General features: G+C 42.7%; 2 long non-coding RNA genes across 2 annotated transcripts in view; one reads left to right on the top strand and one right to left on the bottom strand.

Moving 5' to 3' along the window:
* The window catches only part of LOC310681774, a 115,245-nt gene that overhangs the window by 7,216 nt on the left and 81,276 nt on the right, over nucleotides 1–26,753 (bottom strand). The window lies entirely within an intron of this gene.
* LOC310681730 lies at nucleotides 7,186–10,117 on the top strand. The gene is made up of 3 exons (XR_014513559.1): nucleotides 7,186–7,310; nucleotides 8,514–8,558; nucleotides 9,828–10,117. It is a non-coding gene; the product is annotated as an uncharacterized lncRNA (long non-coding RNA).

Below are 26,753 nucleotides of genomic sequence, written 5' to 3'. Positions count from 1 at the left end.
ATTATGTCAGCAGAACATGCTTTGCAAAAATGTGCTATATAGTCATACCTTGGTTCTCAAATGTAATCCATTTCGGAAATCCATGAGACTTCTGAAAACCAAGGCATGGCTTCCAATTGGCTGCAGGAGCTTCCTGCACTCAATTGGAAGCACAGAAGCCGCGTCGGACATTTGGCTTCTAAAAATAGCTTGCAAACCAAAACACTTCCAGGGTTGTGGCCTTTGGGAGCCAAAACGTTTGAAATCCTAGCAGTTCAAAAACCAAGGTATTGGACAAAGTTACATACAAAACTGCATATTAGGCGAAATTCTAACTAAAATGCTGCTGACTTTTCAGGATCCCCTTTTTCTTTGTAAATTAATGCGGAGAACTAAATAGGTAAAGGTAAAGGTACCCCTGCCCGTGCGGGCCAGTCTTGACAGACTCTAGGGTTGTGCGCTCATCTCACTCTATAGGCCGGGAGCCAGCGCTGTCCGGAGACATTTCCAGGTCACGTGGCCAGCATGACAAAGCCGCATCTGGCGAGCCAGCGCAGCACACGGAACGCTGTTTACCTTCCCGCTAGTAAGCGGTCCCTATGTATCTACTTGCCCCCGGGGGTGCTTTCGAACTGCTAGGTTGGCAGGCGCTGGGACCAAGCAACGGAAGCGCACCCCGCCGCGGGGATTCGAACCGCCGACCTTTCGATCGGCAAGCCCTAGGCGCTGAGGCTTTTACCCACAGCGCCACCCGCGTCCCGGAGAACTAAATATATATGCACAATTGAGCATAGAAAAAACCTAAGAGATCACCAAGACATGAGATAGAGTTCATCCCTCCTTTAGTAATTTTCCCAGTGTAAGCAAATGGCTCAAATTCATTCCTTTTGAGGAAAATACCACACTGACCTTGGTTACAAAAGTGGTAACATTTGCTGAGACCTTCTGATTCTATCTGCTCATACTCTATGTCTTTGGGCAGCAAACATATTCTCCAACACAACAGCTAACTGCCTGCCCGCCGGCCTACCTGCCCCAATTCAAAAACATTTGCAAATCTTCCACACACATCCCCTCATCACACTTGAGAAGGTTTGCGTGCTTGATCTGGCTTTAGCAAAATTATTCAGATTTGATTAAGACCAACTACAGGCAGAATCGACACATTTGCATTTTCTTTACCGTGGTCAAAATTTAGATATGAGTTTTGTGAGGGGCGGGGTTAGCTGACTTTGTGGTCACAAAGCATTTTGGTATTTGTTTTCAGCAGCAAGCTGTCAATTAATTAGATAATCTCTCCAAATAAGGAGATTAACTGAATTATCAATACGACTCTGTGGGTCAAAGCCAACAATAGCATGAAAAGGATTAAATGAAAGCTTATTTAATATGTGACCTGCATACTAATCAGGAACAGTAATTAAGAGGTGGTTGTTTAAAGGAATGCTGCAGTCCGTGGCATTTTGCTCTCTTCCTTTTTCCCTGAACGTTAGCGAAAACATTCACTTTTGCTGAAAAAAGGAATGTTCAAAGAAACGATTGCACATAATGAATGTTCAAAGAAACGATTGCACATAATGAATGGATGAAGGACAAGACACCTATGTACATATCACTAACTGGATAGCAAATCACAAGGACAAAATGGTCTTGGAGTCATAGCCCTGTAGCCATAATTGGAATCCCTCCAATCAGCTGTTTGGGAGGAGGAGCTGCATTTATTTATCTGCTGGTTTTCCTTCCCCACCCAGTGGAAAAACAAAGAGGAATTCCAGCTTGCTGCAGCCCAATATGTTCCTATGTATGTTCAAACAGGTTTGAGTTTCTCAGCATCTGTTTTTCATATCCAGGGGCAAGTTCAAATCAGTCATGAACATTACTTTATGTTCAGCCTAATAGCCAGGGACTGGGCAGAGGAGGAATGGCAGAGACCGCCTCCCCAGCCTGACCCTTCCAGGGAACAGGAAGACAGTACAGATTGACAACAGTGGTTTGCGGGAGGCCACAGCTCAGAGGCAGATGAGGGGGAAAGCTGGGAAATAATGGGAGTGGAGCAGGAAGAAGAAGCTGGCAGTGTCCTGGAGTGCCTACCATCAGCTTTGGCTGGTGACCCAGCTATGCCCCTATCTGGACAGGGATAGCCTAACTACTGTTACCAATGCTCTGGTGACTTCAGAGTTAGATTACTGCAATGCGTTATATGTAGGGCTGCCTCTGAAGACGGCTCAGAAACTTCAGCTGGTGCAGAATTCAGCAGCCAGGTTGCTCACCGGAGCAAGATGGTTTGAGCATATTACACTGATCCTGGTCCAACTGCACTGGCTACCAATTAGTTTCTGGGCCCAATTCAAAGTGCTGGTTTTAACCTAAAATGCCTAAAATGCCTCAAGGACTGCCTCTTTCTATATGAACCTACCCAGACCCCAAGATCATCTTCTGAGGCCCTTCTTTGTGTGCCTCCTCCTCGAGAGGTCCAGCTAACACCCAGGGAAGTTTGCCTGGCACCTTCATTATACACCTTTAGGCGCCAGGCAAAAACGTTCCTTTTAAACCAGGTCTTTGGTTGATCTGATTGACATCCAACACCCTTTTTGAATGTGGCTTTGGGGGAGGAGGTTATTGGGTTACTGCTTTTGTTTTGATTTTATACATTGCGGTCTTGCTGTGAACTGCCCTGAGACCTCCAGGTATAGGGTAGTGTATAAGTTGAATAATAAAAAATAATAATTAGAAAGCATTTAAGACCCCCACTCCCAGAACCTGGCGGGTGTTGAAAGTAAGAGAGCAGAAAGCTCAGAGGCAGAAGGCACAGATCAGCCACCGTAGGGATGATGTGATGGCCTGGGATTCGGACTCGGAGGCTGAATCTGAGGAATCCCAGCCTGCACAGGAGTCCCTGCCTCCAGAACCAGCTGAGCCGGGGCTGGGGCCTGAGCCTGAAGGGTCCTCACCTGTGCTGGATCCTCAGGTGCAGGCACCAGCTGAGTCTGCTCTGGCTCCTGAGGTGATGGAGGACCCATTGCCTGCAGGTGCTCCACTCTCAGCCCTGTCAGGGGAAGCTGAGGTTGCCTCTGGGTCTGGGAATCCTCCAGCCTCTCCTGAGCTGCAGAAGCGCAGGGCAGAGAGGCAGAGGGAACTAAGTTCTCGCAGGAGGAGTCCTTGCCTCCAGGCCAGGAGAGGCGAGTCACCTGTGGACCGGGGCCGCCCTATGCCTTGGGGCAGATAAAAGCCATCCAGCCCAGTCCCAAGTGGCAGGAGCAGCATTGTTGGTAGCCTGTTCCTGCCTGCACCCTGTCCTGCTCTTCCCTGTAATCTGAGCTTGTTGCTGTTGTGCTTTCTGTTCTAACGCTTTCTGAGCCCTTCTAGTCTTAGGCTAAGGGGGGAGGGGGTCAGGAATGCTGTCCAAGGACACTGAATCTGCCAGCTATCTTTCTCCTTGTCCTTGCTCTTCTTGCTGTTCCTCACCCAGTATTTTCCAGCTTCTGCCCTCTAGACTATGCCCCTCTGCAAACCACTCTTCTAAATCAATACTTTCCTTCTGCTGTTAGGAAGGTTCAGAAAAGGGCGGTGGCAGCTCCCACCATTCCTCCTCAGTCCAGCCCCTGACAGGTTCATAGGGGGGGAAAATCAAAATATAAAACCACAAAATATATAATCAAAATCCATTTAAATTACTGGATGTAAGTTAGTTATGTTCATTAATTTTATTGCATCTACTCTGAGCAGGACTAGCATTGGATGCAAACCTAAACTGCAAAAAAATAAAGAAAAAATCAACATAGTTAAGGGCACTTGTTCAGAATTCAAACATATCGGTGCCTCTAAAAATGATCACCAATATTTTGAAATATGGGTGGAGTCAGCCTGGATCTACAGTTCTCATGAAGGTAGAGCACAGGTGTGTTTTTCAAGAAGATACAGGATACAGATGGACTGCAGCTAACATGTGTACTAGGCTTCAAACACTAGTGGTGGGAACATGTTGAAGACGGAGGAAATAGTAATTATAATTATCATTTATATTGGCCGCCTAATGCTAAAGCTTTAAAATCAAGCAAAAGCAGCTCCACATAAACAACGCAACTGTTAAAAGGATAAATCAAATTACAACCTGACAAACATCCCCTGCACACACACACACAAACACACCAAAAGCAAGCATTAAAAGTACAGCTTTGCTGAACAGTAAAATAAACTATGTGAATCCACTGATCTTTGAAAATATCTGACTCAAGGTCACTCCTACAGCACCACCTACTGGTCTTCGTAACAGATTCCAAGCAGGGAGAAGGAATATTAAATGCTGATATTAAATGCTAAACTTTGCAACAATTAGATATATTCTTTTTTTTATATAAATAATAATAATAATCAGGGAAATGTAACTCAACACGTTGGTGGTCCTGTGGAAAATATACTGGTGGCCGAAATCTTTGTAAAATTAGACACTGTCTAATTTTTATTAAGTTTTACTATTTTACATTTTAGAATATTCATTTAAACAATCTTAAAATATCAATGACTTCCCTTCTTGTCCTTTCATGGTTCATTTTGCATATCATAAATCCCTGAATATTTTATATAAACTAAACCATTCAGTATTCCATTTTTACATCCATCATAACTTATTTACACTGTTGGATTTATCTTAATGCTGCCAACGTTTTCAAATGCACACAATTTTCTCCCATATATTCATTAAACATTTTCCAATCTTCTTTAAACGTATACATAAATAACCTTTTTTGACACCTGGGAATTTCAGTCTGAATTATCTCCAACAAAAAGGACTCTGTTTTTGTTTGTTTGTTTGTTTTTAAGTACTTTTAAACATTTTTTTCAATTCATTATAAATTATTTCCCAATACTCTTTTACCCTTTTACAAGTCCACCACATATGAAAGAACATACCCTCAGCCTCATTGCATCTCCAGCACTTAACTGATTCAGTCTTATACATTTACTCAGAGTTAAATACCATCTGTAAATCATTTTCAGGTAGTTGTCTTTCAAGGAATAACGTGCTGTGAACTTCAGATTGCTCTTTCATAGTCTTTCCCAAAGATTCAAATCTATATTATGTCCTGTATCTATTGCCCATTGTGCGAAATGACACTTTTAAACTTGTTCCTAAAACTTGATCTGAGGAAAAAGCTTCCCAAGTATGTGGATGACACCAAGTTATTCAGGTTCAGGGAGGTTGAAACAAAAAAGGGCTTGTGCAAAGCTCCAAAATGATCTCTCCAGACTTGTGGAGTGTGTGATAAATAGCAAACATGGTTTGATGCAAGTGTAAAGAGATGTGGGCAGGGAAAACAGTACTGATTTCACATACAAAAAGGTAAAGGACCCCTGGATGGTTTAAGTCCAGTCAAAGGTGACTATGGGGTTGCAGCACTTATCTCACTTTCAGGCCAAGGGAGCTGGTGTTTGTTCACAGACAACTTTCCGGGTCATGTGGCTAGCATGACTAAATCGCTTCTGGCATAACAGAACCCCATGATGGAAACCAGAGTGCACAGAAATGCCATTTACCTTCCTGCCACAGCGGTACCTATTTATTGCACTGCCGTGCTTTCGAACTGCTAGGTTGGCAGAAGCTGAGACAGAGCAACGGGAGCTCACTCTGTCACAGGGATTCGAACCACCGACCTTCCAGTTGGCAAGCCCAAGAGGCTCAGTGGTTTAGACCACAGTGCCACCTGTGTGCCCATATATCCATGTCATATATCATAGTGTATATGATTTAACAAATATAATAAACACAGTCTTGGGGTGCTGGTGGGGAGCTCAATTAAAATGTTGACATGCACTAACAATTCAGCATCAATACAAACAGCAGGTGAAACAAAAACTTTCACAGGATCAACTGGTTGTTTTGAAAGGGGAATTGGGATTCCAGGTATACAGAACTCTCCTTCAGGCTCTGGCTATGAGGGAGATTTTTAAAATGAACTTACTGGACTGTTGGGCTGAGCATTAGAGAGGTTTATTGGCTGCTGTAGTTGGTTGGCATGGAGATGCCCTCACAACAATGCAAACATGACATTATGATGTCACAAGCAGGATGAGCTCCAAGCCTTTGCAATGTGAGAGAGCTAACATTATGACCGAGCCCTATGAAAATGGATTTTCATAGCAGGTGATGATAAATAGTTTTATAGCGGCTTGGAAACTTTATGCTTTCTGAATGCCTTGTTAATCAAAGAGTTAGCCTTATGTGTGTTTGTCTGGGCTGATTCGCAATATTGCTTTCTGTGACATGTTGCTTGTTCCTAATGAAAGTATTGTTTGACTGTGGATTTTGATATTTGTCCAACGGACTGATTTAACTTCATTGTCCTTTTGCAGAGAGCTATGTTTTAGATTTAGGTTCATCATAGTGCAATTCATCCACTTTTGGACTGTGATGGCAGCCTCGTATTAAAAAAAGGTAAAGGTACCCCTGCCCGTACGGGCCAGTCTTGACAGACTCTAGGGTTGTGCGCTCATCTCACTCAAGAGGCCGGGGGCCAGCGCTGTCCGGAGACACTTCTGGGTCATGTGGCCAGTGTGACAAAGCCACATCTGGCGAGCCAACACAGCACACAGAAACGCCGTTTACCTTCCTGCCAGTAAGCGGTCCCTATTTATCTACTTGCACCTGAGAGTGCTTTCGAACTGCTAGGTTGGTAGGCGCTGGGACCGAGCAATGGGAGCGCACCCCGCCGCGGGGATTCGAACCGCCGACCTTTCGATCGGCAAGCCCTAGGCGCTGAGGCTTTTACCCACAGCGCCACCCGCGTCCCAACGGACTGATTTAACTTCATCGTCCTTTTGCAGAGAGCTATGTTTTAGATTTAGGTTCATCATAGTGCAATTCATCCACTTTTGTACTGTGATGGCAGCCTCGTATTACAGGGCCATTTTATACCGTCTGTATTCCCTGCTGCCGCCAGAAAACAGTAATTTGAAATGTGACCGTTTGGGTATTTTTCACCCTCTTTTGGGCAATGCTGTTTTGACATGAGGAGAAAGTCACATGGATGGGTCGCAAAGTTGAATATGAAGACAATCAGGATGAATCTTTGTAACAAGTGATTTATTTGGGAAGTATGCTAACTTTACTATTGGGGGAAAGTTCAAGAGCAAAAATAAACTTTGCTGAGTTACCTACATTTACTGGTCCCTGCAGTTGGCATGGAGGCAATAGCTGAAAGGCTGAAAGCAAACATGGCATTCTGATGTCATCCATGATGTCACAAACAAGGTAAGCTCAAATGATCAAAAAGTGAGGAACAGTTAACAGTCAAACAGAGTCTGAACAAAGTAAGGATGGATCTTCATAACTGGTGAGTATAAATAGGTTTATTTGGGAGCTGTTTCAGCATTATCAAAGGTAAAATATTTGCAGATTGAGTTGTTAAGTCCTAATCTGCCAACATTCAGTATGGTTTCTAACACCTTGCCCAAGGACCTAACGTAAAGAATAAGAGGACTAAAAGAACATACAGTGGTACCTCAGGTTACATACGCTTCAGGTTACATACGCTTCAGGTTACAGACTCCGCTATCCCAGAAATAGTGCTTCAGGTTAAGAACTTTGCTTTAGGATGAGAACAGAAATTGTGCTCCGGCGGCGCGGCAGCAGCAGGAGGCCCCATTAGCTAAAGTGGTGCTTCAGGTTAAGAACAGTTCCAGGTTAAGTACGGACCTCCGGGACGAATTAAGTACTTAACCTGAGGTACCACTGTACATTTAAAGAAGAGTGGAAAATGTTTATTGAATATATGAGGAGAGATATGTACACTTGAAAACACTGGCAGAATTAAGATAAATTCAACAGTGTAAAAAAGTTTTGATGGATGTAAAAATGGAATAGTGAATGGTTTAGTGTTGATGTAAAATAGGCAGGAATTTATGTTATGCAAAATGAATCATGGAAAGAGAAGAAGGGAAGTCATGGATATTTCCTGTATATTTTAGAAGATATATTCTAATTACAAATAACAACTTTTCTTCTTAAGAAAAAACAACAACACCCAACTCAAAATGTTGTTGTATAAGAAAGCCAGCAGAGGGGGTACGAGTCAGTTAGCAGCTATCCTCAAGCTTAGCTAGGGTTACCATATTTCAAAAAGTAAAATTCCTGACAACCGAAAAGCTCTTTTTAGGAAGACCCCAAAATTGTTGAACTTCTTTTTAGGAAACCACAAAACTAGTGATTTTAAGCTTTTTGAGCTGTTTCCACTGCTATTTCCATCTTGTAGCCATAAAAAATTCCCTGACACCATTTTTTACACCCGAAAACCAGGACCTGTCAGCAGTGCTTTTTTCTGGGGGTACCCCTAAACATTTTGTGAATCTGTTTGGCCTCATTGAGGGGCAGTATGAGTAGGAAAATGAGAGTACCCCTAAACATTTTTATTTTATTTTATTTTATTGAAATTAAGCACTGCTTATCAGGAATTTTCTTGATGTATGGCAAGCCTAAGCTTAGCTACCAAGGACAGCAAACAAGTTGAGGATCCTGGTCTTGAATTTTCTCTTTCTAGCAGTGCAGTGGAATTCACCTGACTGTCTGTCGCCAAGACTCTCAGGTAGGATTTACTGCACATCCTATGTTTGCAAAAATCTATATGTAATGAGGAAGAGAATGGCTGTAGCCTGTAGCATAGTGGAAAAAAGATTATCTTGGATTGCAGAAGGTCCAAGGTTCTTTTCTCTCTTTTTTGGAAAATAATTTTATTTGGTTTTACAAACGCAGAGTTAGAACAACGCCAAAGAAATACCCATATTTACAGATTCCTCTGAATGTCTAGACTCCCCCACCCCATCACCTACATGGGTCTTATTGTCAATGTTTTCAACTGCCTATTTTTCCCATATTCCTTAATTCCTAGGAATGTTGAGTTGTGTTGTAGAGAGAGGTATCCTGCAATGGCTGCTAAGAAGGAGTAGTAGTAGTAGTAGTAGTAGTAGTAGTAGTAATTTATTATTTATATCCCATCCATCTGGCTGGGTTTCCCCAGCCACTCTTGACGGCTTCCAACAGAATATATATGTATATGTATGTATAGTGATAAAATATCAAACATTAAAAAGTTCTCTAAACAGGGCTGCCTTCAGATATCTTCTAAAAGTCAGATAGTTGTTTATTTCTTTGACATCTGATGGGAGGAGATTCCACAGTGCTGGTGCCACTACAGAGAAAGCTCTCTGCCTGGTTCCCTTTAACATTACTTCTCGCAGTGAGGGAACCGCCAGAAGGCCCTCGGCACTGGACATCAGTGTCCAGGCTGAACGATGGAGGTGGAGATGCTCCTTCATGTATACTGGGCCGAGGCCATTTAGGGCATTATAGGTCAGCACCAACACTTTGAATTGTGCTTGGAAACATACTGGAAGCCAATGGAGGTCTTTCAAAACCAGTGTTATATGGTCTCGGCAGCCACTCCCAGTCACCAGTCTAGCTGCCACATTCTGGATTAATTGTAGTTTCCGGGTCACCTTCAAAGGTAGTCCCACATAGAGCACATTGCAACAGTCCAAGAGGGAGATGACTAGAGCATGCACCACTCTGGCGAGACAGTCCTTGGGCACGTAGGGTCTCACCCTGTGTACCAGATGGAGCTGGTAGACAGCTGCCCTGGACACAGAATTGACCTGCACCGCCATGGACAACTATGAGTCCAAAATGACTCCCAGGCTGCACATCTGGTCCTTCAGGGGCACAGTTACCCCATTCAGGACCAAGGAGTCCTTCACACCAGCCCGCCCCCCAAGTACTTCTGTCTTGTCAGGATTCAGCTTCAATCTGTTAGACGCCAGTCATCCTCTAACTCTCACCACCTATGATTTTCTTTCAGTGGATAGTACTTCAAATAATAAGAAGTGAAGCAATTGGCAGAACATTCCTCTTCATGCCTGGAGGTTCTCAGGATGTTAATGCTTCAATTTCCCTTTGATTTATCAGGGTCTTTTGAGCCACCCCTCCCCCCACAATATTTCTTGTATTTTTCATTGTGTACCTCAGTGCTTATTATTTCCAGTTAAATTCAGTAAAATACCTTTATTATAGCCAATGAATTTTCACAGCACAGTATGTGAGCTTTTGAGTTCCCACAGATCTCTTTCTCTAGCCGGATGGTTTTCCTGCTGTGTCGCACTGTTTTCCATTTTCACTTATATAATGTGTGAAGAAATGCTTCCAAGTGAAGTGAAATTCAAACCAGACTTCCTTTTTTAAAAAGTCCCTATACATTTTCTTCCATGAAGTTGTAAGCATCCTCTTTGGAGAATTACAATCTGTCATGCAATCTGTCATGTCTATTCATAATTAAGATCCATTGAGTTCAATGGAATTTATTTGCATCTCAGGAAACATTGTATAGGCTTGTAACTGTAATCATAATTTAATTATTCTTTCACAGCTTTCTTTTTTATCAAAATGCATAGGGTGGCAATTGGCCAAATCACACTCAGACTGAACATAACTTAGTCCAGGGTAGGGATATAATAAAAAGGATTATACGAAAGAGGGAGAAGGGAGAGCAGGCTTATCTGCACAGAATTTACTTCAGTTGAGAATCATGGATATTGATTGTGTGAACATAGTCTGTAACATTGTGCCAACACAGAGGTCAACATAATAATATGCTATATTTACAGAAGCAATGTATGCAAGTTAATACATTAGCAGGATTTTTTTAAAAACTCTTGTAATGTTGTATATAATGTGTAAACTTGGAGGTAATTAGAGATAAAGATTTTATTGACATGCATAAATGAAGATAATACAAAGGAACCAGGGGAGGGAGGGGAGGGAAGTCGCGGGATTCAAGTAATCCCAGAATGTGGATTTAAAATCAATTTTTTATATAGTTGTTTTAAACGTTTTAGTTTATAGGGGTTTTTTCTTTAATGCAACAATTTTGTTTTTCTTTTTTGTGAAAATTAATACAAAGATTATATAATAATATGGTGAATTCACAGTTCTGGGAGACGACCTGTGAAAATCAGAATAAATCATTGGCCTTTGGTTCTAGGCTCATATTCCAGTTTACATTAACTAGCATAAGGAAAGCTATTAGTTTTCAGCCATAATTAATCACAGCTTTTCTAGTTCTGATTTTCATGTTAAAACAGACAACTTTATGGGATAGGATTCCTGCCCTCAAACACACACAATTTGTACTATTATCAACCTTTTTTGAAACATATTTTATGGTGTCATTGTTTCCCTGGCTGCTACTTGTTCCTGAATCAGTCAAATTGATGATATCCCCAAATCAGAGATTGTGCAATGAACAGAGCAATGTCTTAATGCTACAACTGATGTGCTGATGCCACCAAGCATTTAAGGTGATGTGGAACCATCTAGCCAAACATATTTTGCCATATCAGAGATGAAGAACCTCCAACCTGTGGTTGGATCTGGTCCTCAGAAGGTTCCCATCTGGCCTCCAGGACCTCTTCTTCTCAGCCCCACTTTTCTCCCCACTTCCTTCCTCGCCAGCAGAGAAGAGCAGCAACATTGGTGTGTGTGTGTGTGTGAGAGAGAGAGAGAGAGAGAGCGCGCACGGAGTGGTCCTGCCAACTTCTGACCTGGATCTGCCCACTTATGTCATTTCCCTGAAGGAACGTAGTCCTTGGCAAGGGAATAATTTTCATCTCAAGGCTAGATGATGCCATCCCTCAAGGTAATGAGAACTGTAAATGAGGACAAACAGAAGCAACCTAAATGGAAAAGCAACAAAAGCTTTTCAGATAAAGTGCTAGAAAATTTCTAGAAAGGGGCAGCATTTTTCAGCACTGACCAACATTTCTATGAACAATGTGTGCTTTCCAATAAGCTTCCCAGAAAACGCAAATGTTTTGAACCTGAAATATAACTGAAAAGTTTCAAATTCTTGGGCTCAGTTCATAACTTAATTGAAAATGGACTAGATGTAATGTCAAAACTATGTTGCCCAGACTCCCCTTATTTTCTACTCGTAAAGCCGTTTGATCAGGAGAAAAGGAAATGTGATTATGCTTTGATTTGAATTAAAATCATGCTAACAGCCATGCCATTATTCCATCAACATTGCTAATTTCATCTCCATCCATTTATTTCATGGACAGTTAATATCTGCTTTTGAAAGAAATGACACTGGGTCATTTCTTTAATGATACTAACTGTCTCAGTTGTATCCCATCCCTAATAAACAGGCACTTGAGACAAGGGGAGTAATAATGTCCATTACATGGTATTTAAAATCTCACAGGGGGTCTTGTAGATTCCCTAGGACAATTCCGATTTGAGAGGTGATAATTTAGGCAGACTTCAGCACTGAGACTCACTGATCTTTACTAACATTTACTCTGATATTAAAAGAATGTGTGTGGGCATTTTCACATTGGAATAACAACAAATAGACCTGCCCACTCAAGAGGAAAGGAAGCTCAATTATGGATAATAGGGGGGGGGATTCGAGGGGGAGAGGAAGAGAAGAGAAGAGAAGAGAAGAGAAGAGAAGAGAAGAGAAGAGAAGAGAAGAGAAGTATCTGCCTCTAGCTCAGTGTGGGAAAACTTTATCAGCTCAAGGGACATGTACCTTCTGAAGGAATGGGTTTCACTTCCATGGCAACCTTTCAAGGGCCACATGGCAGTGGTGCGTAGGGCCGAAACAAACATGGGTAGACTTTCACTTTGGAACAGTAAAAACCAGACTTCTACATGCAGTCATGGTCCTATCACTCATCCTGTCAGTTTGCATTTCTTAATGCAGAAAGCATTGATCTGATGTGTAGAGATCTTTCCTTTTCTGATGAATTCAAGAGGGTTCTGGAAGCTTCTCTGTATGGAAGAAACTTCATGACTGTTTGGGTTATACCTTTTGGAAACTGAGTACAGCTGGTTTGAACTGGTTCTCTTATCTCTTCCCAGATATATATAGGCCAGAAGGAGCCTGGGATTTACTTTCTTTCTCTTTCTATCTCTCTTCCTTCTGGTGTGGTGTTCTGTACATAGTATGCTTAGTGTTAAGGTTTAGTCTGGTTCTAAGTTTATACGTTTTTGTAGGGGCTGCAATTGTGCCAATCCTGAATGTACTGGATTTGTGACCATTATGCTCATTTGCCTTCAGTAGCAAGCAAAGCTCTGCTGGATGAAATTCAATTGCCTTTGGTCTATTTTTGGGAACTGCTGTATCACGTTTAAGTTTTTTCCCTTCCTCCAGCGCTAGTGCAACATATCCAAGCCAGCAAGGGGTGAAGGGCAGGCAGACATTCCCAGGTTCAATCCCTGCCATCTCCAGGTAGGACTGAGAAAGACTCCTTGTTTCAAGAACTTTTTATTTCTTTCTTTTACTGTCCAGCCTCCTGTGGCGTTTGCCTCCTACGTTAAGGAAGAAAGGGTTAAATGAGTGTGAAGTGATTGGCCAGTGGGAACCCAAGGGGAGGAGTTAGAGTTAGGGTTGGAGTTGTGTGGAAGTCAGTTGAGAGTTGGGAGTTGGAGAAGGAAGAGGGAGGATAAGTCTGTGGGTTGGTCGAGTTGTGTTGTGAGAGAGTGAGAGGAACTGTTAGGTGGAGTCAGATAGATAGTTGGGATAATCAGTTTGAAGTTGTTAGGAATGTATAGGTCAGCACAGAAACTAAGATTAAGGAACTGACAAGAAAAATTAACTGAAACCTTAAACTTGTTCATGCTTATAAAAATAAACTTGATTATTTGTTAATGTTAACAACTGTCTGGACTCCGTGTGTTCCCGAGAGAAACGGGTTGGTGGCAGTGGGGAAGCAATCACAGTGGTGGCACAGGGATCAATAGACCGTCAAACGTCCAGGGACCCTGTGTGATCACCACACCTCCCTTTCCCCACTCTCAGCTGTTCCCCAGTCAGCTGAGCAACACAGGAATGACGGAAGCCTCCCCACAGTATACTCAGGCTGTATATAAGGGTAAATAAAACAAATATCATAAAGACACCACCTGTACATAATTATCCAAAAGAAAACACAAACCCTGGGTAAGGAAGCCTGGAACCCCTGGGAGATTGGGGCGGTGGGTTACAATATAAAGCAGTTTAATTCACATGGCAGCACCAAAATAGGCTTTCATTTATAGGCACTTTTATATGCAATACAAAACAAATCTCCAAAATATACAGTGCCCATGAGCAAATGTAGTTTAATCTGGTGCACAAATGCAGTGAATGTCACCCATTTGGTTTTCTGCAATGTGCTGTTACACATGAGCTGCCCTTTACAGTGGTACCTCAGGTTAAGTATATAATTCGTTCCAGAGGTCTGTTCTTAACCTGAAACTGTTCTTAACCTGAAGCACCACTTTAGCTAATGGGTCCTCCTGCTGTTGCCGTACTGCCGGAGCATGATTTCTGTTCTCATCCTGAAGTAAAGTTCTTAACCCGAGGTACTATTTCTGGGTTAGCGGAGTCTGTAACCTGAAGCGTATGTAACCCAAGGTACCACTGTATGATGTTTTGGAAGCTGCACTTGGTGCAAAGTTATGCCGGTCATCTCTCAGAGCAGGCCGGAAGGAGCATAACACACCTGCCTCGTTTATCTGAAATAGCTTTTGTCTGAGGGATTTGGTCTACTCAGAGGGCTCATTTCAAGGTGCTTCCTATGGCATTTAAATCCCTAAATGACATCGCCTCATATGCCTGAAGGTGTGCCTTTCCCTACGTATTCTGTTATGCCCCCACTGGAGGAATCCTCTTCGAAGGAGGACCTCAAGCTCCCCAAGGCAAACATCACAGAGAAATAGTCCATGCCAGGAGACTGAGAGGCAGAGCAAGGTAATTTAGGGCCTTCCACGGTTATGGCAACTCAACTTTTGCCTCAGGACAGAGGAATCAGAGGTGGAGGTGGAGCAACCATTGAGTTCTAGGGAATGCAAGTGGAGCAAGATCTCAGTAGTAAAGGGATACTCAGGAACAAGCTACTCCTCTGAGTAGACCAAATCCCTCAGGCAACCTGAATGAGATGCAGCTGTGCTTTGGGTGGGGCTCCAAAGACTCGGGTTTAAAAGCCATCAGTTCCAAGCACAGAACCTAGATTGGTGTTGCTAACATGTTTTATCAGTGTTGAATCCTGGTTACTGAAGTAAAAGGGAGGTTTATAACATTGTTCCATGGAAATAGTATTATGTGGACTGTCTGGACCAGGGAGTTGGTCAACGTCTGGCTGGTGAGCCTAAATTAGTTCTACATGGGTTCTAATTTTGTCTATGAGGCATTTTCCCTCAAAACCAGGCTCACCTGTGTCACATCTGATGTCACATCTGGTATCAGGTGAGGGGCAGGTGGAGATGCAATTGCCAATGGGCAATTGGGAGCCTTGACACGTAGTCCTGATTTTGTCCATTGGCAAGGGAGGCTTGGTGTCAATCAGGTGACTGGCAGTGAGGGCAAGCCCGTTGGGATCGTCTTTGCTGCTGAAAGCTCCACAGCACAGCTTATCCCAGCAGAAAGTGGGACTTGAAGGCAGTGCTTAGCAGATCTGTGGGATCGGCTGCCCTACAAAGGGGCTGGCAAAGAGTCTTGTTCCGTGGTTTGAAGTTCTGACAACAAGCCAATCAGCATCACTCCAAAGCACCATGCCAGGTTCTTTGCAAGCCCTGTATGATGCTTTGAATTCCCCAAAATATCCCCACGGTGGATATTTTGAAGTGCCACCTCACCTGACATTGTGATGATAGGTGATTGACAGATGAGCAAGGCTACCCAGAAGGCAAAGGGGTAATAAATATCTGTTCCACTGATGAGATTCTTTTCCCCACTGCTGCCACAGAGTAACAGAAATTCCATCTACCCAGTTTTTAACAGACCTACTTGGGAATGAGACCCATTATACACAGTGCCTAAGGCTGACTTTTCAGTATGCATAAATGAGACTGCACTAATTCATTAAAGCAACAACAACAACAACAACAACAACAACAATAAATAATTTATACCCCACACAACTGTTTGGGTTTCCCCAGCCATTCTGGGTGGCTTACAGCACATGTAAAAAAATTGTAAAACTTCAGGCATTAAAATTTTCCCTATATAGGGCTGCCTTTCAAGTGTGCTTAGCTACATTTTAAATAGGACGTAAAAGCTGATTTGTGGAAGGTTCAGTGACCAATATTTTACTTTTGTCTTCAGCAGAAAATTTGAACTCTTGAGATATTGTTCACATATCTACTTCTCAAAACAGTTTCGGACATACAGCCTTCAAGAAGGGAGGAGGGGATAGGATTCTGCAGGGCTGCAAAGTATTTTTATATGTCGCAGGAATAAAACACAACATTCTAACAACATTAATCAAAGATCTATATCTTTCTAAAAGGCCTCTCTCATAATAAAAACTCAAGGAGAATAGACCTTGCCTCCAAAAGGCATTTGGTCTTGATAGAATGATTGTCTTGCAATCCATAGGCTTCAAAACTATAAAAAGTAGGAAGAGATGAGAGATTGTGCAAAGGCTTGTGTTTACTTTACATTATAGGTTTCCCTTTCAGCCATGGGGCTGAAAACTGAAACAGAAGTAGACAGATTCATGCATTGCCATGCCAGCTCTCTCTGCTAGATTTAGGCATATAATATATAACAATGATTACATACTACGGGGGTGGTCCACATGATAACCCCCCCCCCCAGATGTTGTGGACTGCAGTTCCCATCAGTCCCATCCAACATTGCCAATTGTCAGGTGTGATGGAAGTTTCAGTTCACAACATTTGGAAAGCAACATGTTGGCTACCCTGGAGCTACTGTATGATGCCAGAGACAAATCCAGCTCCCTGAGTAGTACCCCCAGTTGCCAATCCAGGAGAAAAGAGAGCTTTTGAATGAATTGGATTGGGATGTAATCACAGTCCATTTTGGAAATAACTGCTGGCCCTCTGCATTTCATCCCCCCATCCCATTAAAGCAGACCTTCAACATTGTAATAGTGTTAAAGTGATCAAGTCTGGTATGTTATATCAGAGATCCCTTCACAAAGTCTTTCCCTCAGCAGTCATTTTTGACCCTGCCAGCAGAATCTCTGAATAAGCTGGGCAGCAGCACAACCCATTCTGACAACTTGGTCATTTTATCTGAGAAAGGACCAGGTGTGAGTTGTCTTACCTTTTCGTAGCCAGTAATGGCTCACTGTGTGGTCTGAATAATGACACAAATTGGGGCGACTTAAGGGTCTCTACAAACCCTCCAAAGTTGGATGTCAGTAACTCTCTGAGTTGGACTGGGGCTCCCACAAAGCCTTGTGTTATTCTGCTTCTGAACTTTTCTGTGCTTTATTACCTAGATAATCTGTATGTTTCTTTGGGTAAATGGGCTTTTCAAGAAGTAAGGGTGTTCAAAATGTTGCCTGAGGAGCACTGAAGAGCTCTGGTTTGTTTGTTTTTAAAGCAAAGCAACAGAAAATTTTATTTTTAGTCCAAAATGTCATGTAAGGGGTTTTATTTGTAATAAAAAAAAAAAAACAAACCTGTGTTGTTCTGCGTTAACAAAAACAAAACAACTCCCCAGTGCTCTTCAAAACTCTGCAGGCAGTGTTCTAGACAGCCTCATGTTGTATGGCCTCATGAACTCATAAAGGTATTTTGGAAGGCTTGTGAAGCCTATCAGAGGACTCACATAACCACCAGAAGGAAAGGCCACTGTGAAGCGGCAAAGTTTTTTAAAATAAAAAAAGGCAGAATAAGAACCACCCAGCCATCTGTTAGTTATTTTAAGCGAGAAAGACACAAACCCCTGCTCTTCCCCACTCACAAGGGATAAAAGAGAAATGTGAATCTTTTATTTCCACCACAAAAAGCTTCTAGAGACCTATTTGACTGCAATTTGGTAGACTTTAAACACTCTTTGAAGGGTTTATGTGCCTGTAAATTTCATCCACTTTGGCCAAAAGGGGAAAAGTTAAAGCAATTTTACATTCCATTATGGCAAGTGGTGAACATAGCATTTCATTTTATAGTGTTACTCAGAACCTGAAACACAGATTAAAGTGGTGAGAGCACAGAGGAACTTGGAAAATGACTGGAATTTTAAACCAGACAGAGAAATAGATACAAGGCAAATCTTGGGGCACCCCCCCTACTGAATGCACCCCTCAGCACTGTGACGGGGGGCAAGTAGGTGCTCGCTCCAGACTAAAGCTGGCTGTCACACATTCTTGTTCTCAGTTATAGTAGCTTGTATAAGTGCCAAGTTTGCCACTGAAGGAGATGAGGAGAAGCTTGTAAAGAGGCCTGGATCTGCTCTGTCACCTCTGCAACAAGGGCAGTTCTGTCTGTGGATGTCACCATTACTCAGGGATAGAGGAGATAATTTGCACCATGTGATTCACCACTCTCCCATCAGCATGAGGAACACAATGTGAAAAGCGTAGCTGCTAATGTGGGAATGGGGAATCCGTTGTCCTTTAGATTTGGTAGACTAAAGCTTCCATTAGCCCCTGACAATTGACCACGCTGACTAGGGCTGTTTGGAGTTGGAGGCAAAGAACATCCAAACCACCACAGGTTCCTCATTCCTGTACTACGGAAGGGGTTTTGAGTGCCATCCAAAGCCACTCCATATTTAGAGCAACAGAGCCAGTGCCATACAGAGAGCAAAGAGGCAAATGCCTTCCCCCCAGTTTTGATGGCAGCCAACTGACAACCCTGGTTGGGAGAGGGACATCAGGCCTAGTGTCAGTGGTTAGCCAGGTTGGACACTGGACAAAGATCCCAGGTGACCAGCAACCCAACCTGGCTTTGCCACAACTCCCTGCTCTCCCTGCTGGGCCACAGGAGCATTAGATTTGTGGGAAATTAAGATGGTGGGCAGTTCTGTGAATGGTGACTGAACATAGCTCCCATTCAAAAGTAAGACCACCACTCACCCACCACTAACATACTGTTCTGGGATTTCACTCATGCGTGTGCATTGGGAAAGCTATCAGTGGTGCTACGCCATGAGCCTCCTGGAATCTGGTGCTGGCCCTGAAAGGGATCCTAATCCTGTGGCAGGGTGTCTGTCGTTTTCCGACAAATAGATGAGCAGAGAGTCCTATCTCTGTGAAACTTCTAAAGGTTCTTCATAATGTAACCTGAAGGATTAATTATTTGGGGTGGGAACTTCTCCATAAAGCTAGCAATTCTGCCAAACCAAAAAGTCTCAAGAGAAACAAAATGTGGCAATAAATCTTTTCCATTTCTATAATTAAGTGTCACATTTCTTCTTGGAATCCATTTCTAGCAAATGGGTGCAGAATAAAAATGTAATGTGGATGTTGATCTCATCGGGGCAAATATGATTGAAATTCATGACCATTTTCTGGTTGGATATGCAGAACAGAGAACAATTGCCTGTATTAAAAGGCGTTTTTAAAAGGTTCACTAAGGGACAGCACTTAAAATAATGAGCAAGTAAAGAAGCATGGGAATGATGCTACACCTCATGTCATAGCACAAAAGTGACCATGGGGAAGAAATATGGAAATAAGGCCCAGTTCACCCAGTCCTTGTGTCTTGTCTCTCTTTAGTTCCATGCATGGTCACAAAATCAACTCTTAAGATTAAAACAGAAAATACTGAAGTTTTAACAAAACATGTAGTGTTTTGAAGCCAACGAAATCCTCCCTAGAAATAGGAACTGAAACTGAAAGATAATCTTCCCCATCTATGGTTTCCATAACCCCCACTTGGCAGCTGTAGCACTGAAGGAACTGAGATGACTTTTGCTGCTCCTATCACATTTTGCAGCACCCCTTACCTGAAGGATGGATTTTGGCCTCTGCTCTAAATTGTTTAGAAATTATTGACTTAACATTCACCTTAAACCGCAGTTCATTTACACTGGAGTTAATAGTTGGCTCCTATGGTGTCAGTGCCTTTAAATCAAAAACCTGGGTTTGTGTGTGCTGTGAATTGGGCTGTAAATGATCTCAAATGAGATGAAGACAAGACATAATACAGTACATTGGCACACCTTTGAATGATCCACAGTCACAGACATTAATCAAAATGTGTGTAGACTGTTCAGTCTCCCTGAAGTCACTGTAAAATAGATAAAATCAGCACAATTCAGCTGGGGGCTATACATGGGTGGGAGGAGTATTCCATGAATGGATCCCTATGTATCAATGTGCAACACATGTGGTTCCTCAACTTGATCCAATGAGTAGGGCTGGATGTGCATTGCCCAGTAAAAGAAGCTAGAATCTCACCAATCAGCTGTTGGTGGGAGCAGCGTAGTGCCTTTCAGATTTTTTTTTTTAATACAACATCCATCCTCCCAACACTGTTTAGTTTGGTGGGCATCCTGGAAACGCTGCCAAATTGGAAGCTGACATGAGAGCTTTGTACTACCAAGCATTGCAATTTTAGTTGCACAATGCTGAAGAAAAATAAAGACCCTATCATCAAATCAAATACCGTTATTTGCATCACCCAAAGGGATGGTTTGTTGGGAACCCTTTCAAGTAAAATTGTGGCTAAAAAGGAAGCTACTAGAGCAGTGGTATCTTTGCCCTGATCTGCCAGGAGAAATGAAGACCCTATCTTGGCTATCTCATGGGTTGGCATAGACACCTTCCCCTCAAAAAGTATATGATAAATGTGTACTGCATCTACGAAGCATGCCATAAACAGCACCCCAATTCACAAAGGGGTGAATAGCTCTGAACGAGCAGTTTGAGCCTAGTACTAGTATAAACTTGTCACTCTCCAGACATCCAAACTCAATATGCAAACACTGAGGCTATGGCCAACTGGTGTGTGTGTGGTCACAAGTGAGGCTGGTGACACTGCCTACTCTCTCTGGCAGTCACAATTGCTTTCCATGCAATAAATAATGAGTGAAGAGAATTTGTTTCCACTCTCATTTGATACTACTTCAGAGCTTTTAAAGAGAAAGGCATGGGATCCCTCTGAGATGCTGGATTAAAATATCAACACATTGTCTTTCTAAAATGGCACACCTCTATGAAATTAACCCCACCCAAGGGATTAGAATGTGGTCTAAACCTCAATCCATCTCAGCTAAAAGAAAAGAACTCACCTTGAAATTCACTTACAGATGGAACTAACACCATGGAAACTAGCGCTGATACAACCAAGTGCCTCACCAAAATGCTGAAGAGGATGCACCTCCACAGGCACATACCTCCACATGTGGTGGGAATGCCCCAAAATCCAACTCTTCTGGACACCAGTCATACAAGAAATAAGCAAAATAACTAAACAAATATTGGAAGTAACCCAATAACTGGTCCTACTGAACATCTTCCCAGATATTAATGCCCACTCACAGTATAAAGAGTTCATAACCCACCTACTCTCAGCAGCCAGAAGCATCATAGCCAGACACTGGAGAGACCTGCCAGGAATAAACATACACCAATGGTATCAAATAGTATGGGAAACAGCCTTATTAGAAAAGCTAACCAATAAACTGAAACTGACACAGGGACAAATAGAAGAAGACACCTTCACCCCTGTATGGTTCCCCTTTATCACATATACAGCCCAACAAGACAACAACAAGAATCCGCTGAGAGCATGCAAATCAATATGACTAACCTGACCCCAAAACCCACCCTCTTACACACTCACACATAAACAAATCTCATTACAGCCAACCAAAGTCAACCAACCACACGGTAGGCCACCCCAACCTCTTTCACCACCAAGGAAATATAGCAAGCAAATAGAAAGAGAACCCACACAAGTGACACTGACACAAAACCTCACACATACACTAAGTAGAAAAATAGAAGCATTGCCCAACCCACTCACCATTCCCCCTCCCTCTCTTTCCCCCTCTTCCTCCCCAGCCTAATACTGCATGCAACACTAATGTCTCACAACAAATGAAACTGATCTGTAGAAAACACAACTTGAAAAAAGAGACAATGCATGTATTTTTGTAAACTAAGAAATCTTTAATAAAAATCATTAAAAATAAAAATAAAATAAAATAAAAATGGCACAGCTCATGACTTTTACAATGAAGTTTCTCAGTTTTATATAATGGTTTCCAGTCTCTTGGATACTTTCTTATCTTCATCAAAGTAGAGGAAGGCACTTTGATTCCTTTCGAAACTAGGAAACTCCCAATACGAACAGAAAGTTGGAAACCCTAGACATGTGTTGTTGGGGATTTTTTTAAAGCCTCTGAAACTTTTGGTCCCATTACCGTGTTTCCCAGGAGACTGAGAGTTTGGATAATCATCAGATAAATGCATTACACTTGGATGCTTTTCTAATTGGATGTTTAATCTTTTGAAGACTCAGCTGTCACCTGAAAATTTGTTCTTTCTGACATGCACACTGGCGTCACGTCCCCCTCCCTACTTGGCATCATCTGTGGAATTATACATTGCAGTGGAAGCTACCCAGAATGGAAAGGGCTATTTGCATAATTACATACGTGAGACAATTAAAAGCACAGCCCATGTGCTTATGCGGAACACCACAAACGCTTCCCCCCAAAAAGAGACAGGAATATTTGTTTGCTTGTGGGTACTACAACAGCCCTGTTCCAGCTTCATGCCAGAGTTGCCACGCATTGTATGCAGGCCAGGTAATATAAGAGGCAGTGGTACAAATCAATTCCCAAAGGGCAGGAGGGATCATAGAATCATAGAATCATAGAGTTGGAATAGACCACAAGGGCCATCGAGTCCAACGCCCTGCCAAGCAGGAAACACCATCAGAGCACTCCTGACATATGGTTGTCAAGCCTCTGCTTAAAGACCTCCAAAGAAGGAGACCCCACCACACTCCTTGGCAGCAAATTCCACTGTCGAACAGCTCTTACTGTCAGGAAGACTTGGTCATCACTGCAAAGCATAGCCTGGGGACTATGCACACATGCCCTAATCAGGTATCAATACGCCAGTGTTCATCAACATGGGGATGAGAAAGTAAGCTAGGGCTGTGCAGCAGATACAGCAGGTGTCTAAAAAGAATTGAGCCACTTTGGAGGGGTTCCAGGTTTTGATCAGGTTGGTTGAGATGACACCAGAGGTTGTAGCCTTCGCCTGCCACACCTCAGTACAGCGGACCCTCCGGATACAAATTAAATTCGTTCCAGGGGTCTGTCTGCAACTTGAAAAGTCCATAGGCAGAGGCAGCATGATTGAGAGCTGCACACGTGTGTGACACACAGAGTGCTTCTGCGCATGCGTGCATGGCGAAACCCAGAAGTATACACTTCTGGGTTTGCCGCTTTTGTAACCCGAAAGTTACATATCCAGAATGGCACGTAACTAGGGGGTTCACTGTAAGGGTATCCTGTTAAAGGGATCCAGGGGTGTGGATTCTGTCTGATGCGCAGATGTGGGCTAGGGCCATGTCACAACCCAAATGGGAACCCCTCGGGGGGGGGTACTTGATGTAAGTAACAGGGCTCCTCCTACAGTCAGTTGGAGCAAGTATCAGTTTTGCTAGTGCATTCCCCACAGGTAGGATGCCCACTAAGCAGCATTTAGAAGAATTATACTCTCTGCTTGCCAGCTGGTAAGGGGAGGGTTCAATCCATGGATTCACAAGTGTGTCCTCAGTGGGGAAGCTGCTTAAATAAATTCATGGTGCGCTTTAAACCCCAACCATTTGTGCAGCAATCCCCCCCCCCATATAAACACCTGCTTCCTCTCTACAAAACAAATCATTATGTCAAATGAAACATGAGAAAAGGAAAAACAACAACAACACAGGAATGCTTGGCAACTGAAAATTTCTTCTTTTACAGATAACTAGCTGCACCATGCAGTGCACTGAATCTGACCATATGGAACGTCACAGCATTCCCCACAGGGGAAGATTCATTCATTTATTATATTTCTACACCACTTTTCACTCACAGGAGTCACAAAGCGGCTCACATACAATAAACAGAGCAGGACATCACAATTGCAGCATAAATTATAATTAACCAATTGTTAATAAACCAACCACTTTCTATAAAACACTACTAACAAAACAATTTTAAAAATAGATTAAACAGCACAGCCACAGGAAGTCAAATCATAAAATTCGCAAAGCATCACGGCACTCATCATACACAAAACAATATTAACATTGACTAACAGCCAAAAATAAACTGAGCACTGCTGAATTCAAACATGCTCTCTCCCCTCTCCCCATGACTCATAGTCAAGTGTCTACCGTTGTACTTGTGTGATGTGGACATCTCGTATTTCCTGCCAGGGTGCTCTGGTTGGCAATGCTCAAAGTATGTTTGAGTGTAAGGAACTGGAGATGCCCAACCTAAAGCAATGTATTACTATTGCTGGGAAAGAAAGCAAGGAAGACCTATTTTGCATGTCCCTTTGAACCATCTTCCCTGTGGTCTCACATCTATACCTCCTCTTGGAAAGAAGCTCCCCAACCCATACAGGAGCTTGTTGCAAAGGCTGAAAATTCTCCCCTGATACAACCACTTTCTTTCCCAGTTCCTCAAGGAAGATTGTAACATTATGGTCCTCCCCAGTGTCCTGGATGTGAGTGTGATGGTATTTCACACCAGACTCCAGATGCACCTGCATCTTCTAAGTTGTACTGAAGTCCTGCAAACGTAACGTGCTCTATTTTTCAAAGTTATTTTTGGTCACTCAACCACACACACTGCAATAGATCATTGGCTCCAGTACTGTCAGACTTTCGTGTGGAAAGGGACTGCTCATAGCCTCTGAAAGCTACTTGGAAGAGGCATGGTGGAGGCTTGCCTTATCTCTCACTAGTGGGAGAACCTCAGCCTACTGAGATTCTCACTCATAACCGCTTTATTGTGGTCCTGTTCAGCATGCTTCCTCTGCACAGCTGTGAACATAGCGCCTGTACGCTTAGCTCTGCACGTGAGAAACGGCAGAGCCAACATGCTAAGAAAGAGCCCAGTGGGGAATGTGTTTTTGAAGCAGCACCCAGCATGAATGCACTCACCGCTCACCAGCTGGCAAGCAGAGTTTGATTTTGCTGGCTGCAGGGGTCTGCTTTGTCTGTATGTTGTCTGCACGGAACGTGCTGGCAAAGCAGGACCCACCAGCAGGATCAAATGCTCCTGTTCTTTGCCATGTGGTTGATGGCAGGAGCATCCTCTCCCCTTCGCCCTCCAATCGTATGTTCAATTAGAGTTTAAATCTGTATTGGTGAAGCCCATCTGTAGCGATAGAGTCAAACGCTGCACAATCTGGGTCATGTATTCTGTGTCCATGTTCCCTGCTGCTGCGTTGACAAGCATGGGAGCATGAATGTAACCAAATGGGGCTACAGGCTAAGGAAGAACTACCCATTTATATGTGTGCCTTTTCATCCAAAAATGCCACTTTGCTAATGAGGACAACTACCTGCATTTGAATGGGTAAACATGGAGGTGTGTGAGATTTTAATTGAAAATAAGGTCTTTAGGGAGTAGGGGAGAATTTTGAAATGATAGCGTTGGAAAAATTCCCAAGAGAAGTCTATGAAACAAAAAACACCCAGATTTGTGTCTGAAATATGACCTGAGATATTAGCCCATGTTTAACGCCAGCAAAAATGGCAATCATTTATTTAGCGATAAAGATGTGGCTGTTTTCTGGTAAAATAAAAATAAAAATCAAGCCGTATTTCTCGTAGATTATTCCTTTTATCTTTTCTAATGGGAAAAATGCATTTTTATTCAAGCATGAGAAAAAATATAGTGTTGGTTTTGGTTTTTATGCTTCAAGCAAACTGGCCATTTCCTCCGTGAAAGACTAGTGATTTACAAAAGGTGACAAGTTATAAAATGAGTTTGCCTGGAATTTATGAATTGCTGGGTCTATTCCTGATAACAATCGGAGATGGACTCTGTTTTAATAACTTCATGGAGTCAACTGTTTGTGTGTCTGCATATTCAGTGACATGGGGGGGGGGGTGTTTCCAAACGTTTCCCAGGCTGTAGAATAGCTTTGCCGTCCATCAAATCATTTTGATAACAGAAGAAGGTTTAAGACCAGATTAACAAAACACTACAGGCAAGCCGTATCTTTCCAAACTATGATCTTTGAGTGTTTTACTACATGGTCACCATCAAGGCCTTGTATGAGATACGATTACACGGCTCTGCACATAGCTTGTTGTTGTTGTCAATTTACATATACTGTATATCAATAGCTATGGTATAAATCAGGGGTAAGGAAACCAAGGCCCAAAGAGCTCTCACATTCCCCCTACCCTCACTTGCCTTGTTCCATGCCCTCCTTCTGTAATATTTCCTGGATGGAATGGGTTGTACCCAATGTTAGTTTTACTCAAAGTAAACCCATTGAAATTGATGAACAAGACTAAATTGCCTCCATTGATTTCAAAGGATCTGCTTTGAGCAGAACTTAGTTGGGTACAATCCAAGGTGCCTTTGAATTGTGTTAAGATGACTTTCATCTGCCTGGAGTGTGTGTAAGCCTTGGATATTTGCAAGCCTGCGCCTACTCTACAACTAAGAGTCATATCCAGTGCGATGTCACTTTTGCCTCTGGCCCACCAACTCCTGACATGTGGCTTCCAACAAGCCTGTCCATGGGAAGATATGTCTGTTGTCATGGTGCTGTCAGGCAAGGGATGTCTAGAGTGAAGAATTAAATCTTTGTTGTCAAAACCCAACTTACAAGTTAGGAAAAGGCTTGTCCCTCAGTCCTGTGTCTCTCTCTTTTTCTTTTTCTTTTTTTGAAGTTTTATTCGAGTTCAGAATTATTACATACATTATATTATCTACTTCCAATTTTAAATTTCCTGTACAATTTTTTCCTTCCCCCCCCCCGCCCCCATATCCATTGGAAGGGTTCAAACCATT

Source organism: Podarcis tiliguerta (assembly GCF_965153285.1).
Source record: "Podarcis tiliguerta genome assembly, chromosome: 7".
Taxonomy (NCBI): domain Eukaryota; kingdom Metazoa; phylum Chordata; class Lepidosauria; order Squamata; family Lacertidae; genus Podarcis; species Podarcis tiliguerta.
This window is presented reverse-complemented; position numbering and strand designations above follow the sequence as displayed.